Here is a 20115-nt window from a genome sequence, read left to right as displayed (position 1 = left end):
TAAACTGTACAAAAAAATTAGCACTACGCCAAAATCCCTAGAGCGCCTGTTAAATACTTAACAAAAGACTTGTTTTCACAAAGGAATATCACCCCTAATTGTCAAATCCATTCCAAACAAAACTAGGAGAAGATGAGTGAGTAATATTTTCAATCAGCAGTCAGGCCTTTAAAAACTTAACTGTGGGCAGTTAGAGCTAAAGCTGCATTTTTGTCTTATCAGTCACCATTTCATGGATTTCATTATTTTCCCGGGTTTCTTTCTTTCAATACTTTAAATGTAATTTTTGACATGTGGGGAAGATGTATGTGACAGGACAGCGTTTGGAAAGAGAACTGCTGAGCTGATTTCCTCACGGTGTGGGCTGGTATGTGGAAGTGCAGGCTGCCCTGTCAGCTTGGGCTGGGAGGCGGGAGCTGGGCTGCTGCGGCCTACCTGCGAGGAAAGCCTAGGCCTGGGACCCCAGGTTACTTGGGTGCTTATGGAGTAACATCTGTTGAGAAAGAACTGAGTTTCTCCTCCATTTCTCACTGTCCTACAAGGATAACATCTAATGGACTCTGTCTTGGCTCTTTTTTTACTTTGTTTTGTAATCCCTTTGAGGGCTGTTCTCCACCCTCTTTTCTTTCTCCAGTACTGTGTTGCTTAGAGGTCTTCCTCCAAGGTCTTTACACTTTTAGCTAGAATTAATGACATTTGAGTCAGACAGCAAAAAGAAAACTGGATCTTTCCAGTTTTGGGACCAACTTTGTTGGCTTTGTAGAAGGACCAGCCCTGGAAATGCTTGAAATAAAGGGAAGTTGAACACTCATCTCTGCCCATATATATTAAAGGCTTTATTTTCAAAGAGGTCTCTGTTTTTGGAGAAAAGAAAAGCCGCAGGATACACTTATGAGGAAAATAATTTCTAAAGCCATGCCAGATACTCAGCTCTTTCCTCTGGCCCAGCACTGAGAAGCAATCCTTAAGCTGCCTGCAGAGGACATCTGGTGATCCTGTGGTATAGGGGAGTCATCATGTTGCTTAGCCACTTTAGGACATCTGCTCTTTTTAGCTTTTGGAGAGTGATGGGACACAGCCAGAATTTGCAGTATTTTGAAATAGATCTGTCAGCAGAATAGTCCCTGAGGAGTTTTATCCCTGCTGGTGTAATTTCAGGTTCGTTCTCTCTTTGCTGTTTCCACATCAACCAGAAAAGACCCGGTACATCTCCAGAACAGAAATCAGAGAGGTATTTTAAAGCAGCTTTTGCCACATCTGTGGACTCTTCCCAAAAAGTAGGTTTCCAGACAGGAGAGATCTGTTCTGAACACTGAATATAAGTTTTTCCTGGAAATATCTTAGCCACTAATAAAGACAAGAAGTGCACAGCTTTGTAGAGTCAGCATGAATCAGGAGTTAGGGATCATATTAAGTTGTTGAGAGTACAAGGCAATCAGTACAGCTCTGAACTTCCCTGAACATGTCCTTGATGTGACACCCTAAGTGCCTGCTGCAGTGGTGACGTTTCTGTACGCCAGGAATGCTGAGGCTCCAACAGTCAGCACCACCTATCATTTCATCCTCCCCTTGTACCACTTCCCACTCCACTATACTTGGATTCAAAACGTGAAAGAAAAAATGGTAGAGTAAATCATTCAGACATCTATCCCGATGGTAAGAACAACTCTTAAGAGGTAAATCTGCTTAAAACATATGGGTCAATCATGGATTAGTAACCTTCTTCCACTCTCTGCTGCCTATTTTTTTGGTAAAAAGATGGCCCAACCTGCATCAAGTAAATAAGATTTAAAAAAAAAAGATAAAGATAAAAAAAAAAAGATAAACTAATATGATATGAACTCAAAGAGGATGGTATATAAATTTCCATCTTCTCCCATGCTACTCTCTGTAGCTGAATGCATCATTACATAGCTTGTTGTATCAGATTTCCAACACTTTATTCCATTTTTATAAAACAAGTTTCCTAAATGCTTAAAATGTTGTGTGTTTATCTGTATTGATCCTCTGAAAAGTCTGACATTTTTGATTTTTAGATTTATAGATAAACACACATGAATATACACTGTAATTTCTGTATGGACAAAATGGACTGGGACCTGTGGAATTAATTTTATCATCCTTTGTAGCAGAAAGCTGAGCTGGTATGTACTAAATTATTTTTATTCTTCTTTAAATATGCACTTCTTTCATATTTCTAGGTAGAAAGCTACAGGAAAACTAAATTTATATTTATAGTCTAGAATGCCAACAACGAAGACCTAGGAAAATCTTTAGGAAGATTGTGTTTAATGTATAAACTATCATGAATGGTACAGAAATTTTTAATCCTGTCCTGAACAGATACAAATTATGTGTTTGGTGTTTGATTTTTTTGTTTGTTTGTTTGTTTGTAAGTCATTATGCAAATGAGTGAATTATTCCAGTTAGGTATCAAGATGTTCTTGGCTCTCGTATGTTTGGATTAGTGAAAGTAAGACATTAAAACTGGAAGGAGTATCAGTGTTTATGTAAATATGAATTCTTCTTCAAGCGTCTTGAGCAGTGAGAGCTAAACTGACTTGTGAAATAAGCAGGTATAAACTCTATTGCCTTCAAAAAAGATTTGCATGGTTTATGCTGCCACTGATTCCAGTGCAGTCAGTTAATTGAATAGATCTTATCTTCTGAAATCATCTTTGAGATTTAAGCCTCTTCTGCAGGTTTTCTAGAGACAGATATGTTTCTAGAAACATGAACTTCAGAATTTTAATCACTTTTTAAGACTACTGGCACCAGTGATATGCATAATTCACAAGTTTCACATTGCAGGCATGTTAAGGCAAACGAACTATTGCAAACGTAGCAACTTACTGTGTATGTATAAATCCAGAAATAAATATTGTTCACAGTTCACTGCTCAGTGCAAAATGACTTTTTTTTCTCTTGAAATACAGAGGCAGCATTTTATGACTTCCATGGTCACCAATAGGTATGAGGGTGAATAGGTGGATTTCAGTATTTTGGTCATGGTCGAGAATGACTATACATTTTACTTTCCACATGTATTATATACTAAAATGCATACATATAAATTAACAGCAATTAGAATTTTAATTAGAAAAGTATCTTGTAATTAATATTCTCCTCTGCTTTCCTTCTTCAGAATCTGAAAGTCCTTTTCTGAATTTATTCAGAAATATAGTAGAGGTTTTTAAAGTAGTTCATTTGCAAATCTCCACCACAAAAGAGAAGTAGTAACCTCTAAGATACCCAAACACCGTCGGGGAAAATGGCAATGCCAATGCCAGGAAATTTTTCTTTAGGGTGCCCTTAACTTTATTAAAAATCTCTGTGTCTTCATGAAGGGAGCTAAGATGCTGATTATTATTCTTTGTCTGCTCCTCAGTTGTTCATTCCCATTTATCTTCTATATAGCATTAGCCAATACATGAAGCAAAGCACCCTTCTAGTACTCTCCATATGCTTGACACATCATGAAAAGCCACCCATGCTTCTGAGAGATGCTCCTGGCTTCTGTAGCAGTTCAGGGCAGGGAATGGAACAAAAGGGTTTGAATCAGGCAAATTAAGAATGATCTCTAAGATAAACAAGTATTATTCAGTAACCTGATTTAAATTCCAGGAAGTCTGAAGTCCATACCTCTTGCTTTGTATTGCCCAAAGCCTGCTCTTTGTCTGCTGTCAAATTTTCAATGTATGACTGGAGGTGACTGACTTTTCTATTCATTACCAGGCATAACTATTTTCTCACTCTTCAGTAATGCCTTCACATGTTTGTCTCAGTTAAGCTTTGTGACTTTTGGCATGAATTCTACCAGATCTGAGGAGGAGGAGAAGGATGTTGCACATTTTCTCTAAGACAACTCAGGTCACTGTTTGTGCCCCACTCTATTGTCCCTGTCTAAAGTGATTGGAAAACTTTACCTCTTGCACCTGACTTTCCATAGCTTCAGTGATACCTTAATAGACTAATTACTTCTGATCTTTTTATTTTCATCTTTTTACATGTACTGTCTTCCAGTTTAACAAAGGAAAAAGAGGGGAATAAAAACAAACTGCCTTCAGTCTTTCTGCTGGGACTGAAGATGGGTAAGCTTTGAATTTCATGTAGCAGTGGCATGGGAAGGGTGCAGGGAGCATGCAGATTTCATATCATTCTGCAGTTGTTTGCTTTAGTGGAGCTCACTTTCTAAAAGGCTCAGTGAGTGGAGTAGGGGAACAGTTGTTTACCCTTTGTTCTTTACATTCATAATAGAAAAAGATGCAATTTAGAGCTCTGTCAAACATAGGCGATCCATCTCATGCAAGGTCTTGAAGTATGGCATTGTTCCAATTTGGAACAAAGCTCCAAAATTTCCAAATGTTCACTGAAGGAAATTGTTAGAGGAAAAAGAAAAAAATCACCCTGGGTTATCCAAATCATTTTAATTTGTCAAAAGTGAAGTGTTTTATTTTGGCTTTGATTACTTTATATTTCTGATATGATGTATCTAACCTGATACAAAATTAAATATCTCCTTCAAAAGCTATTTTTTTAAACCCAACCTTTAAGCCCAACAATACCGAAAAGGACCATCTGCTAGGGATACCACTTTGAAAGTAGGTACCAAATTTTTCACAGATGCATACAGAGATTGTCAAGCAGTGCATTTCAGCCATTTATTCATTTGTAATAGCTTGTTTAGATTTGTTTGCAACCATTTATTCAACCATGTTGAATAAGTCAGTCATCACAGTAATGCCAAGATGCAAGGGAGTCCACCTAGCATACACTGAACTCTCTCCTCTAATTTCATCTAAGTATGGGCCCAGCGGCCCCTAGGGGAGCCCATGGAGATGTGTGAGATATCATGGCACAGGCTGAGCATCTGCCTCTGGCTGAGTGCAGTCACCTCTTGCACAGGTCACAACCCTTTTTAGCTGGAAGATGAACTGTCCTGGCAGACAACATTAACAAATGTCCCTTTTAATTTAAGTAAAGATGGACTGCATTTTGGGTTTCCATAACCTTGAAAGATACTTCTGTGAATTACCCTTGATCTGGAACTAACAGGACCAACATCAGCAGGTGTGCCCAGACCATACAGATGGATTTAATGTATCCTAGAATAGCCATTGGACATAATGAAATATTTAATGGCTGCATTATCTTTTTATTATTATTATTATTATTATTTCCTATACCTAGCCATATATGAAAGCAACCTGGGAGTGTAACTGGGAATAGATGTTTTGCAATGATTGAAGCCAACATTGAGAAAAGGACTGTCCTGCCACATCTCCTTTCATCAGCTGCCAAGGTGTTGATCCTGTGGGGCTTGTTTGTTTTCGTTTGTTTAGTAATCAAGTGGTGGCCTTTTTAGTCATTCTTTAATCATCAGGGCATAACATGTTCACATGTGGCCATGACGCATAACTCCATCACAATTCTTTCCTACTGACTATAAAAGGCCTGACCACAGCAGAACCTAGGAGGGCACATTCACTCCTTGTTTCATGCTGCACTCATAGCTTGATCGCTGCAGTTTAGTCACTGGTATACAATTATGCATGGGCTCGAATCACCATATTTCTCAGAATAATTTGTTGGTAGAGAGTAGACCTGTAAAACACACAACATTAGTTTAGAGAGGTGATCAATTTCTGCCATTCGTTTATGCCTTTATTGAGTATTGATGCAGTGAAACCCTGGTCACAAAGAGCTATCGTTAACTAGTGCACATTTATTTGCTTAAGGAGTCTGATAATCAGTCATCAAATTTCTCCACTTGTTTCATGGCATTGTATTTCATCACTTGGTAGGGTATGAAACATTATCATTCTTTACATAAGTTTGTTAACGGAATATTTATTTGAAGAGATTTCAATATAAATAAAGATTTTCTACATATATTTTTTTTAAAAGATTTATTTTTATTCCAACTATTTGCTTTCCTGTGAAAACTCCAGAAGTGTAAACGGCATGAAAATGGAATTATCCATCAAAAAGAAGGGGTGATCTCTCCAAGTCAGGTTTGGGTGGGGTACAGCAAATGGCTTGATGTGTTTGGGGGATTTCACTCCCTGTCCTTCTTCCCCCACTACTGTAGATCATTCATCCTTTCAGAAAGCAAAGGAGGGCTGGTATAAATTAGGAATGGTAATGTAAAAGCTTATACCCACTGCATAAAAGTCTTTCAAATTAATACAAGCATTAAATTGCCAAAGTTTTTTCCATATACTGCAAATATTAAACATGACATGCCCACTAGGGTTGGTATAAAGTTTTGTCAACATTTTTGGCATACAAGTTCTCAGCCTGGGGTCAATATTTTCTTGACCAAATTTTGTTGTTTCAGTTGCCTTTTTACACTCAAACATTGTAACTCAAATATTTAAAAAAAAAAAAAAAAGAAAAAAAAGAAATTTGGCAGGCTATTAGTCCATAATGTGGTCTAATGCCTTTGGGTATTTTTTTAAAATGTAAATCATTGAGATATTTAAGGTTTGAGGTTTAAGAACTGTGCACACACTTTAACAACTTCTTTTAAAAATATTTAGTATGCATATTTACTACATATGCATCTTATAAGGTCTAGAGATTAAACTGGAGATTACTTGCTAAATATGCAAACTGCTGTCCATGAATAAACATCCTCATGAACTGCTATTGAAAGTTTCTTATTTAAAAAAATGTTGTTTAAAACTACAATAAAAGTGAAGGGAAGTAAGATGGGGGAAGGAAAAAGCAATGTTTAAGTAACTGTAATGGTTTAACTTGGCCACAGAAAATAAAGACATTCATTTTTTTTTCTCCTGGGATCTCATCCAAAGCCCACTGAGGTCAAAAGAAGGCTTTCCACCTATTCCCATGTGCACTGAATCCAGTCTCTGCTCTGTTGCTCCGTTACTGGGGTATGCTGATGTGCTACAGCAGCCGCCCACATAACACAGTAGCCCACCCATATGCCATATGCATTACATAGGTTTTGAGGTAAGTTACTGGTGGCAAAGGAACTCTCCTCTTGAGCTTCATTCCTGTCTCTGTAAATTTGAATCAGATTTCCACTTTTGCCTTGACATATCAGTGCTTACAAGTTATTCATTCACACAGTCCTCACTTAGTAAAATATGGGAGGAAAACTGTTGAATCCTACAAGGGTACAAATGTTCCACCAGGCACATGCACATAACAGTGCTACATACTACACAGCATCCATTGGCCTGAGAGTTATCCTACGTATAACTTCATTTCGAAGTTGATCGTAACATCAGCCTGGGAACACATTTTGTAATTTTTTTAGTTAGGAATGACAGGATTTGTGTAATCAATGAACTCTGGCACAATAGCATACAATGCTCTTAAGAATGCAATTCCTGCAGTTTGTAGACAATCCGTTCCTTACGGTGATTTCTGGGAGCTTGTAAACTCTCACTAAGATGCTGGCAACATCCACCAAACATCTCAGACACATTGTCTTTCTGAACCTGAACTTCTTAAATGGTGGTTAAACATGTTGTCTGCTTTAGTTTCCTGTCTATCTTCATCATAAGCCAGCACCTGTTTCCAATAAATTATACACAGAGCTGTATCAGCAACACCTTGGCAGCAGCTGCCACCCTGAAAAGCAGAATGCCCTTGAGGACAATACACCTGTGAACACATACAGTGTTTATTTAGCTGAAAGCCAAAACTTTAAGTTACATAAAGCAATCATCTAAAGCCTAATGTATGCCCATTATTAACACAAAATAACCTCGTTCTTAAAAACCAATAAAAAACTATTTAAAGGATTTTTTCCAAATCCCAGGGAAACATGTACTAGCACCGTGGATCTGCTATTAGCCTAGAACTTAAAAGTCTGATGGTGGGAAGATGTGTGGGGGAGGCTGCGTGTGCAGAGTAACAAAGTAATAGGGCACAGATTTGGAATTCATTATACACTGAGATGAGAGAAAGAGCCAAGCAGTTTTCAGAGAGGCTGTCAAACAACAGACTTTTTTTCATTTTAGTTCTGCATTATAAAGTAGCATTTTGTTGCTGAAGCATAGAACTATTGTGTTTAAGATGGTGTTTGATCTTTCCATCACTATGAGACAGTAGGAAAAAATGGCCCTGGGAAAAAGGTTTTCTTATTACTAGAGCGAACCTTTCATATCCAGTTCACTAGCAGCACTGCCCTTTTATGTAACAGTGAGCCTTTTTTAGCAGCACTAAGTAAAGTTACTTGTTTGCAGCAGATCACAGGATAATGCAAATGAAAAAAACAACAACAACAAAAACAAAATTATTAAAATAGAACAGAAATCTGAGATAAGTTCTCAAGCTTTGGTAAAGCAAGAAGTAGCACAAGGAACACTGTAGTTCCAGTAATTTGCAAAATACATTTTCAGTTCAATATGTATACTTGTATGATTATTTGGCACATGAACCTTATAAATCACTTAAAGGGAAAGACATTTTCTACTTAGTGTTTCCAAAATTAACACTAAATATGGGAAATACATATATGTGTGTGTGTATGTATATATTCCTGTATAAACATTCATGAAATGCTTACATTTTTTAACTCATAATTCACAATACTTTAATTCCCTATCTGATGCTTCCTGATGCTATTTAAGTGATCATCTTAAGTGCTTTTAGGTGAAAATGTGCTTTAACGCTTCTGTTTGGCCAGACCTGAAAGCTGTGGAAGGACTTGCTAATGACTTATTACAGCTTTCTTAGGTGTTGCTTTTTTAAACACTTAAAATCTTGAATGCAAATACATGTGGAGTGATGATGCCAGAATGTAGATATTTTCCCATTGATAATTTTGTTTGATTAGATCCAATGGGTTATATTAGGTTTTGTGAAGTGCAAAATAAAATTCTAAGAGAATAACACTAACATAACTTCATGATACATGCTTTGTCTTTCAAATGTGATTCCAAATGTAGCTAATTAAAGTAACTTATTTTGTTTCATATTTTATTATCAGATAATTTAAACTTTAACAGCTGTATTTTTTTTCCAGCTGACTATTTCTAACTGCTCTATTTTCATCTCTGAATGAGAATGGTACGTTTCAGAGACCCAAGCTTAAACATATGGAGTAAGTCAATGATTCCATTTCTAAACCTCCAAATGACTGTTCTGATTACTCATGCAAACCTATATTTTTGCCAGGTTTCCTTAAGAGTTTAATACAAGTAAAATTAATAAGAGCGTATTTTCTTCTCATAATGCACATGCCAATATGATAGAATGATTGTCACCATATATGGATACAAACCTGCTTCTTTGGTTTCAATTTTCTTGGCTGTGTTTGATTATAATTGAATATAAATGCTAGAAGCACCCAGCTAAGATTCCAACTAAAAGGAAATTCAGTGACAGCCATGAAAAAAAAGAAAACTATTTATTTTCCCCTGGAGTGTTTAGCTTTTATTAAATGTCAACAAATCTAAAAACATGCTTTGCTAATCTATGGTGTGTATGGGAAATAAGTCACAAGCACAAGTTACTGAAGATAATGTTTGCTTTGTTTTAGATAAACAGGATTCAGAGAACTGAAATCTCTCACAAGCATTTAAAACCTACCCCTTGTTTTCCTTTAACATTTGTCAGATCTCCCACTGGTGATCAAAGAATGCCAAGCTGCGGTATAGCATGGGGTCTGAAAGCAGACCTACATTTGTGATTGTTTGCTACCCTCTGTGATAAGTTTATCCATCAGTTTCTTTCCTGTTGACTTTCATGTGTGCTATTAACCCAGGATGTTATATTTTCTCAAACAGAAAATGGAATTACAAGCGGAAGATGCCGCTGCCTTGAAAGTCTGCTGCTGTGCTGCCCGTTGGAGACTTGCCTTGGGCATGAGGACCACAGCCACAAAAACAGCTTGGCGCTGGGAGCCCCACTTTGCTGTGGCATAAGCTGGGTTCCTGCTGACCTCACATCTGTCTTTGCGTGGGTTTTGCTGAGGCTGAGATGTTAAAGTGGAAGTAAATGCTGTACATAAGAGAAACATGTCAGTCATAAAGGAGAGTGCACGGCAACCATGCTTCATCTGGCACAGTATTTCATAGGGTTAAGGGGGGTGATGAGATTGTAGGGCTATGCGGGTCAGTTTAGTCTCACCCAAGGGATCTCAGGTTTGGTTCAGTTTGGTGAAGAGGACTGCTAAGGCTTTATACACCTGGGTTGGCTTGGGAAGTGGTTGACAGAACAAACTATTGCTATTACAGCCTATACGTCCAGGATGGAAGTGCTAAGACAACCAAAGGAGGAGGGTAGAACTGTGGACCACTGCTCCCCTGTCAACAACAACCTTGCTGCAGTGTGGTCTCTTCTATACATTAGCAGTCATCACTGGTTTCTCATGGAATAATGTTTTGGCCAGGTAAATGTAAGGTTTGGGTTTGGCCTCCAGTCAGATGGTACCCAAAAATAAGTATCACATGACACCCGTCTCTTATTAAAAAGCCAAGCAGAAGAAAGCACAGATGCAAAGTAGTTTGGGCACCATAAACAAACCACCACCAGAAAAGCCAGGTATGTATGAGATCATCTTTTTAGAGAACATTTTTTCTCAGGCATAATGAGGTGGGAAGAGAGACATTGGTAGAAGATTTTCCCTTACTGCAATGCCTCTTTTATTATTTTCATTAAATTTCTTTTCACTCCTGCTAATACACAGAACAATAAAATAAAGCAACTTGAAAGTTCACGGTATGCAAGATTCATCTTGCATCCACAGAATTTGTGTAACCCATATTAAACTGATGTTTGCTTGTTTAAGAATGCACACCTGCACATTACCACTTGTGGTAAATAAGTTTATTAGCCAAGGAATGTCTGCATACTTTCTGGAAATCCCATGTAAATGCAGTTATGTTTTCTGTTAAGATCCCCCTTTGGTTAAAAAAAAAATAAAAAAAGAAAAAAATCTATCCCACTGCCATACTCCAGAAGGTAGGAAAACAAGCAGTGAATGATGTACAAACATGCAGGAAAGATGCAGGTGAAGAGATTCACAGAGATTAAAAACGTCATAGTCCTGATGATTCAGTGTGTCTTTCCATGTAGAATTTAACCATTCTGTTTCATATTATATTTATGTCAGATCAAATGCTCCAGTCAGAGACTGAGACTTTATTAGTGCCTCATTTGTATTTGTTTTTACTTTGAACTAAAACCTAAAGGTGGTGACAGAAGAAATTCATATGCTTAGCATCTGATTAATAATTGAGAGCCACTCAGCTTTACTAATCATCCATTTGAAGAGAATTTCCTTATATGAAGAGATTGTTCCACTTAGGACAATTTTTTTTTACTTTTTTTTTTTTTTTTTTTAAGAGCAGAAGGGTGGAAAGAAGGTGAGGGGAGGCCAAGGAGCAAAGGGAGAAGGAGCAAAGTGGGAAGCTTTGATCGTTTCACCGAGGGGCTGAGGCAGTTCAAAATGAAAGAATCTCTCACCACCTTTAAAAAAAAAAATCGAAAAGAAAAGAAAAAAGAGGTAGTGGTGGGGAACAGAGAGAGCAGTGTGACAGGAGACAGAACATGAAGCAGGAGCCAAAGCCTCACAGTAAGGGCTGTTGTTAGGCTCCAAAGGAGAAGCTCTTTGCAAGGCAGCAAGGAAACAGAAGAGAAGTAGCACCTTGGTTTCCTTAATAGATTCCCTAAAACCAACAAAATGCCAAGAGAAGTGAAGAAATCACAGGAAGAAAAATGCATTGAGGTGACTTTTCATTTTGCCTTTTTCATTACATCTGCTGTGCTATCTAGGTTATAAAATAATTGTGCCACAATGAGACTGAACAGCCTGGAGCTATGGAGAAGCCTGTGTCAAAGCTGCTGGGCAATCTGCAAGAGGAGCAGCAGGTCTGAGAATTTCCATTTCCACAATGGCCATGGCCTGCGTGTATGCTGGGGTTTGGAGAAGCTGGAGCCCACCTGGGTCAGGTGAACTTGAGATAAAAGGCATCTGTCAGCAGCTGGTTCACAATTCATGCGGGGCCTGCTAAAGCTGTGTCTGTTTTAAAATAAGCAGAAAGATAATGAATATAGTATATGGTTGTAATTTTGTCATAGACAATTTGATTGGCACTTTTCTGCAGCCCAATGAAATGAGTAGGACTTTCTGCTGACCAATGTGCTATTACACTTGAGGCAGGATAGTCCTCGAATCTCCTACCCTTATACAGCCTAATTTTCTCTGTTTAAACCTTTTAAGCTACAATGCCTACAACACCTGTCAGTAAGCATCCTTTTGGCAGGCCAACAGAGGTGGATATACAAAAAGGCAAATCTGTGCCTGGATTGTTGACAGGGATCCTAATGGAGTATGAGTGTACAGCCCAAGCACTTTAATATGCAGACATTGTTCCTGGCAGTATGTATTTAAACACGAACAATCTGTGATTTGCCAAAGAAAATTAAAATAAGAGACATGAGTCTCTTAATTTGCAGAAAGTTGTTTTTTTTTTTTTTTGCAAAATAATAATTGCTATATGTGTTGTATTTACTATGCTTTTATTTTTGTTTTAATAGGCATAACGTGATGGAAACCTCTACTATCGTAATTTATTCCTAAAGAACTGCAGTTTATAAGTAATTATAAACAGTATATGAATTTAATGCCTGAATAACTGCCATCTTTTTTTTTTCTCACTAGCAGCAGTCACTATTCAGATATTTGAATGACAGAAACAGAACCACACCTACCCAGTGTAATTTATTTTAGTGATTTTCAACAAGATGTCCTCTGTGATTCTGTGTGATTCTGTAAAAAAAAAAAATTCCTTGAAAAATCCACATCAATCCTTCATCTCTCCTCTCCTCTGAGGAATGTGTATTTATATTATCCTTGAGCCAAGAATGGATCATCATTCACATATGCAAAAGAAACATTAAATTGCTTCTAGAGTTTGCTCATTCTTACTCTGTTCTATTACTTCACTTGTGCGGCATTATACATTAAACCAGTTATTGTGCTGAGTATAATAGGACTACCTGGAACTTTACATAGCAGGTAGTGCTATTAGGCTGGGTGAGCATTGCTGTTGTTTTGTTTTGTTTGTTTGTTTGTTTGTTTTCAGGAATCTGCTAATTTATTTAAAAAGAAATTGTACAAGTGGAGTTTTGGACAAGCTATAGCCAGGTACCGGTCTTCTGAATCCTTCTGGAAATACTGCTTACAAATGTAACAGTCCTTTTCTTTGTCTCATTCACTGTCCACGCTCAAAGAGAATGGTATTTCACATTAATTTAGTTGTACATGTTTGTTATTTCAACTAAAATTCTCAAAGCATCAAAAGGCATCAATAAAGCATCAATATATGAGGTATTTGAAGAAAGCAGACACAGGCACACCAGATCAAAGGTACAGAATACAGTCTGATTAAACTAATTTTTTAAAAATGCATCTGAATAAATTCTCTTTGATTCAGAGAACATGAAAACCAAACTACCTTTGAACAAAAAGTTCCAATGAAATCCAATATTTTTTATAATTTAAGAAATTCAGGGTTTTTAATGTTTCTTTGCTTTTGCCTTTTTATATCTCAATTAGACTGAGACAGAGCTTTGTATGAAATATATATGGGGTCAAAGCCTAAAGTAGAGCCATCAGTAATGTCTGTAGAACATTTGAGCTTTCTTTGGATTTCATGCCACTTTAGAATAAACATGTTTGCAAAAGTCTCAGCAAGCAGCAACATTTTCAGCTGTTTACTAAAAATAAACAGAGACCAAACTTTTGAAAAGTACACTATATTTATATCAACTCCTGTTAATAAATTTGGTGAGTTCTTTTCAGTATTCATCCTGTTTAGTTATCACATAACTGGTCTCACTCAATGCCACCCTGCCAGTTTCACAAGTAGTAATGCTTCTCCGATATCCAGGCCATGTGAAACACTATGGGAAAGTTTAGGGGCATGTATACAGATTGTGATTCATGGAATTGGTTAGATACAACTTGTGGCTGCATCCTGGTTTAGGTAGAATTATAGTATCTACTCATTGTGTAATACAACTGAAAATTTTTGTTAGCTCCATCCCTACTTCTTCATTAGTTTGGATGATTTGGTAGCCAACCAACATGCTGCTATAGCTTCTTAGCCTATTTTAATTGAGAAAAATGAAGAAACATATCTCTGAAGATCTGAAGGTTTGGGATTTTTCTCATTTACATTGACAATTTCTAAAGGTAATGGCATACATGGGAAAGTAACCAGCCCTTGCAAGCTTTCTTGATGAGCTCTGCCAACAGCAGCATACTCTTGGTCACAATTTCAATAGCCTGCAGGTGGGAGAATCTCCAATAATATCTAGTTTCTAGTCAGGATTTAGAATCAATCTGGAAAGTAAATGCTGTCCTCCTAGTTTATCGTTTTTCCCCTTTCCTACAAGCAATTGTCTGCAAACTGGTTTTCTCTCCATCAGCATAGGTTTTCCGACTAGCTGGTTTTGTTTGTTTTCTTTTTCTCTCTCTCTTTTTTTTTTTTTTTTAATACCATTCAGTTGTCATCTTTCTCAATTCCACAACCTCTAGACCTTCATCTTCAAACCATCCTTCAGAAGCTCCTGAATTCTCTTATGCCAAACAGATGAGCCTTCTTTATGGAATTTGTACATTCCTGAATCTAACTCTTGCCAATGAAAGCCCCTTCTGTAGAAATTCTGCTTCTCTACAATGAGAAGTTTGATGCCTCTTAGAAGTACTACAAAGTCACCAGCTCCATATATTTTCTGTCTTTCTATGGATGCACAAATCTTGGTTTGAAAGCTGTTTGCCAAGACTACAAAAAACGTTCCCAGTAGCAATTAAACTTTACCAGTGATGATCATAAAGACATCATAACTATAACCTGCATGAAGGCTATAAGCCTTCAGCAATGGCAAACACAAAAAAATGCGGTAATAGTATTGGTGTAAATGGGTATCAGTAGCTGCTAATGTATTGCCTGGCATAAAGGCAGAAATAAGAAAATGCCTGTTTAAAAGCGTATTTTACCTATTTGATAGATACGTAATGACAGCCATCTTGACCAGCAGTTGCCTGGTTCTTGCCCATTTGCAGGACATTTATGCAAACATAGGCTCTGGTACTGTGATTATAATAAACAAAGTCCCAAAGACTCATCAAGCTATTGAGTGCGAAGGGACTGAAGAAGCTGTCAGACATTCTCATGTGTTGTCTGTGCTGTAATTGTTTCCAGTGGTCAGCAAAAAAGCAAAACAGAACCATAAGGTTTTAAAGATTAGGCTTCATGTCTCCCGCATAGTCTAATACGTGATATGGCCCTTTCCTGGAACTCTGTATGCACTGAAAGAGAATGATGAAGCAGAAGAATGGGCACTATGCCATTGCATCAGATGAAAGGGACATTGGTGGATATTTGCCATGGGAATACTTGACTGTTAAGCACTTGATCTACTGTCTGTTAGCTCATGGGAATGGAACTAGTAAACTTGGGAAACCTCAAATAAATTCCCATTGTATATATAATATAATCCAAAGCAGAATCTTCTTGGGAACAATTGCTAATGATACTGGAAGTCATCCTTGTTCAGTGGAAGAAGAGACAATTTTCTACAATCCATTTCAGGACAGATATTTACGCTGAAAACTTTTACCCAGTAGTTATGAGATGGGAGGTCTGTCATTAGTGAAATCTCCATTTTGGCATCAGCCTACTATGATACTACAAAGAATAGTTTTTTGAAAAGGCTGCTTCTGCCACCCTTGCAATGACTTGAGGAACCTTTAGAATTACCTAGGTAATAAATTGCTGTTTCAGAAGAATGAGCTCATCTTTGTACCCTATCCACCATAGTCATGGTTTCTGTTATGAACCAGATGAGCTGAACATTTACCTTAGATCTTTTCTCTAATTTATGAAACAAATGTGTAATAAAGACAAAAAGTCATTTTCGCATACAAACAATTTCACTGACATATAAAACAATCCAATGGCTTTGTAACTGTGTGTTTGGAGATGAAACTAATTTTAAATTCTTCCTTAGCCCAAAACTGCTAAGATTTTAAATCAATCATTTGCAGATACCTCACACTGAAAAAGTCATGCATTCTATCTGGCTTCCCTACAGGGGTTTTAGTCATTATTTAATAGAAACCATTAAGCCATTGGAATCAGAATACACAACTAACATATTAACAAGCCCAGAAGAGAAGAACTGAAGTCAATAAATCATCTAAAGAATTTCTCTTTCAATTACCATACCCCAAAGAATGAACCAGCACAGACTAATAAATGACATATCAAATATACCTGCTTTACAAGGTACATATACATACTGAAACACTATGACATTAGAGCTGGGGACATGAAATACAACAAAATCTTTTGATATCTTCTGATAGAAAGCAAATTTACTAGTGTAAGTTTAATGACAGTTAATACTTTTTTCTGCCTTGCCGACTAAGTCTTCTTCTCCAACCCATGAAAGCGTGTTTCTGTATCCATTGTCTCAATCATAATGTCTCTATTCAAATTTTGTCTCAAAACATCTTTCTTGCCTTCTTCTCTTACTTTCATGAGACATAGCCAGAGAATAATGCAGCTCAGCTGCCACAGAATGCATTCCACCAGAAGAATGCACCCAAATTTGACCCAGGGAACAAGATATATCCCACAGTATATAAAAACCTTAATATTAAGTTGCCAGAAGGGTATCTGGTAAGCTTTAAATTAAACATCTTTTCAGTGAAATCTAGCTACTCTGTTACTCCATAACCTTCCCATGGCCCATTACATATATGGTACTTGATAAAAAAAAAAAAATCAGCATCTGTTGGAAAGACAAGTCTTTTCACAATAACACCAAGGTGCAGGTGAAACTTGGTTTTCCTATTTAAACCATGCCTAGTTTTCATTCCCAGCTTTGTCTGTGTTCTTCTCCCTCTCCCCCTCTATTTCTGTCTATATTTCTGAATGGAATAAAATAAAATTAAATTCATTAGAAAAGAAAGGGGGAAAAGACATACACAGGCATGTCTTCTCAGCTGTTTTTTTAAACTCTCACAGCTCTAGTAAAAATACTATATACCTAGGCATTGCAAACCAACATTAGTTTTGCTGTAAAAACACCACATGCACGTTCTTAGACATGAGTCCTCTATGCAAGATCTTTTCACATGTGCAAAAACAGCTGACATTTCATCACTTTCATGCAGGGATAAATAAAAGAATCGTGGAAGAGAAATCCACTGCTGCTCTTGTCTATTTGTCTAGTTACAGATGCTGCTTCTTCAGCATCAGGACTGTGCATGTTGATATTAATTATGAAAGTCAGTTTCTTATACACTGTCTACTGCAAGTGGCTGATACTGCAGTTTAAATTATTTCAGTGTGCCCCGAAGTTGTCACAAACTCCTTGCAATATAAGGAAAAAAAAAAAAAACACTAAAAAACTAATTCCCTGGACCAGTGTCCTGCTGAACCTAATACAAGTATGATCCTGTTTCAGTCAGAGGTTGAAGGCACCTCTGGAGGTCATCTAGTCCAACTGCACACTCTGCCCATGTAGGGCCTCCTAGAGCCAATTGCTGAGGACTATGTCCAGGTGGCTTTTGAATATCGCCAAGGATGGAGGCTCTAGAGACTTCTGGGCAACCAGTTTCTTTGCTCTGTAACCCTCACAGTAAAGTGTTTCCTTATATTCAGATGGAACCTCCTGTGTTTCAGTTTATGTCTTCTATCTCTTGTCCTGTCACTGGGCACAACTGAAAAGAGCCACGCTCCACCTTCTTCAGACATTTATATATATTAAGATCTCCCCTGAGCCTTCTCCTCTCTGAGCTAAACAGTTCCCAGCTCTCCCAGCCTTTCCTCATTTGAGATGCTCCAGTCCCTTAATCATCTTTGTGGCCCTTCATTGGACTCGCTCCAGTATGTTCATTATTTACAAGTAAGCGAGGGCTTAAAGCAAAGTAGAACCTAGGTTAAACATGCTTGAATTAGGCAGCAACATGGTCAGTGAAACAGAAAATGTGAAAACACTAGAAAAAATCTGAGCAAATAAATAAAAAAAGAACTAGGAAAAGGGACTGAGCAAGAGCTGTTTACAGGTAATGTGTATGTGTGAAAGCATATATCTGTGTGTCTGTCTGTGTGCATGCCTAAAGATACTGGCCTGCTACTGCTAAGGCACTGTAACCTGATGCAAACTGTTTCATATATTAAAAAGCTACATTAGTAAAAAGATCTTTTCAGAAATAGACAGACATGGTATCTATGCCAAAAAAATGACATTATGAAGGGATTAACTGTTTAAGTGGTCAAATTAAACCAGACAGAAATAGTCAGCTTCCCCTGGCCTGTAGCTCCTCTGCATGAGGCAGCGTGTCTCGAGCTGCCACTACCTCATTGCTACTAAGGCGAGGAGACAGTAACGTTAGGAATTGGGACTTTTCCCAGTCTCTCACTGTCTGACCTTATGCCTTGCAGTATTATCTGTGCTAGGGCGGGATCTCCCAATTTCCCTGTGCCTAAACCTGTGCCACAGCAGAGAACTTTCTCGGTGTAGCTATTTCTAGTGAACTGTCCTAGCACTTGGTGTAGACATGTCTGTTCTGGCAAAACTGCACTTTTTCTGCTTAATATGCGTGAAATAAGCTACCCTGGTGAATGCACAGTGCTGTCATAACTAAGTCCACAGTAGGGACTTCTGCTGACACAACAAGGGATACTCTTTGACTGATATTATACTTTGTAGTGGTAGCATGACCTAAGGCCAGAACTGAGACCTATAACCTGCGTATTGCTCTTCTTATTAGCAGTCCTATCTAGATTAGGGCACTGGCTTGATACTTGCTTCAAGGGATTAGGAACAGGGACATGTATATGGGAGAAAATCCCAGTGCATGCAGAGGTGCTCCGCCTAGACCAAGGGCTATTCCAACACAACTGCAGTGTTTCTGGCACTCAGCTTTACTCCTTCAGAGCAAGCTCAGCTATCTTTGGACTAAGACTAGTAGGTTTCTTAAATAAAAGAGTACTAGCTGGTGTGAGAGAGCGTCAGTTGTCTTGTCAGTTGCCCAGGAAGGAAGGAAGGAAAGAAGGATCACCTCATGTCACCGAAACATTTCTGATGCACTGGGTATGATCCTGGTGTCCCGTATTAAAAAAACAGTAGAACCAGAAAAGATACAGAGGAGGGTACAAAATACAAGTTAGCCCTGCAGAGGAGCAGACACAGGAGGGTGGACTAGGTAGGGCACAATCCCTTCACTATCAGAGATATCAAAGACAGAATTCAGCTCTTAATGGACCTCTGGTCAGCCTCCACCTGTTGGGGTTTTTAACATGTTAATGCTTCACGGAGTTAAATCACTATGGCCTTGGAAGAAAACCTACTGAACAGGCCAAGTAGGGAGAAGAAAAGCAAGAAGAAGCATCAACAATCTCTGAAAGAGCCAGTCAACACAGCCGGAAAAAATGTTCTGGATTAATAACTGCAGCAAGCAGGAGTGGTGAGGTGCTGTTAGATTAAACAAGGGCAGTTCTGAGCAGCTGTCAAAAACGTGCTTACACAAACAGTATCTTCAGCACCACTTGCAAAGCTACTAGTGTCAGTGAAGCTGACTTTATCTAAAATAATTATGCATTTTTCTACTTTTAAGTGTCCTCTGGATTTACAAAAATAGCAGCCGCTCCAATCTTCTCACGCATCTGTCTGGAAGTCAGCTAGACATGCAGAGTGGGATTCACACCCACAGCCCCCGGAACGGCATGCCCAGGCCAGTGAGCTACAGCGAATGCAGCAGCTGCAGGGCATAAAGTGACCCAGGGGCTGCCCAAGGTGTCAGATGACCAAAGTCCTACTATTGCAAATTGCTGAAAAAATGCTGAGAGCAGTACATTGTATTAGTTGTACTACATTTCTCATTTATGGTGTCATGTCTGACTATCACTACAGCTTTGATCAGAAAGGGACCTGGCAAGCAACCGTTCTAACTACTCTGCATCTTTCTTTCCATGAGCAGCCTCGGCATGCTCAATATCTCCCTATGCAGGTTGCCTGTTTGCCACATGTTATCTTTATATATACAGACATATGTACATGCCGATTAATAAGTTAATTTAGCACAAGAATTCGATGGTGAGACAGAAGACCCCA

General features: G+C 38.1%; 1 long non-coding RNA gene across 4 annotated transcripts in view; it reads left to right on the top strand.

Moving 5' to 3' along the window:
- LOC121075549 overlaps positions 1-12472 on the top strand; it is a 45731-nt gene extending 33259 nt beyond the window's left edge. The window contains exons 6-10 of one of the 4 annotated variants that reach the window (XR_005823016.1): positions 2037-2144; positions 4024-4091; positions 6816-6975; positions 9002-9079; positions 9765-12472. This is a non-coding gene — a long non-coding RNA (uncharacterized LOC121075549). Of the gene's footprint in view, positions 1-2036; positions 2145-4023; positions 5303-6815; positions 6976-9001; positions 9080-9764 lie in introns of all 4 variants that reach the window. The other 3 variants (XR_005823014.1, XR_005823015.1, XR_005823017.1) reach the window with 3 other exon arrangements.
- The last annotated feature ends 7643 nt before the right edge of the window (positions 12473-20115 follow it).

The sequence above is a fragment of the Cygnus olor genome, chromosome 10, assembly GCF_009769625.2.
Source record: "Cygnus olor isolate bCygOlo1 chromosome 10, bCygOlo1.pri.v2, whole genome shotgun sequence".
NCBI lineage: Eukaryota > Metazoa > Chordata > Aves > Anseriformes > Anatidae > Cygnus > Cygnus olor.
This window is presented reverse-complemented; position numbering and strand designations above follow the sequence as displayed.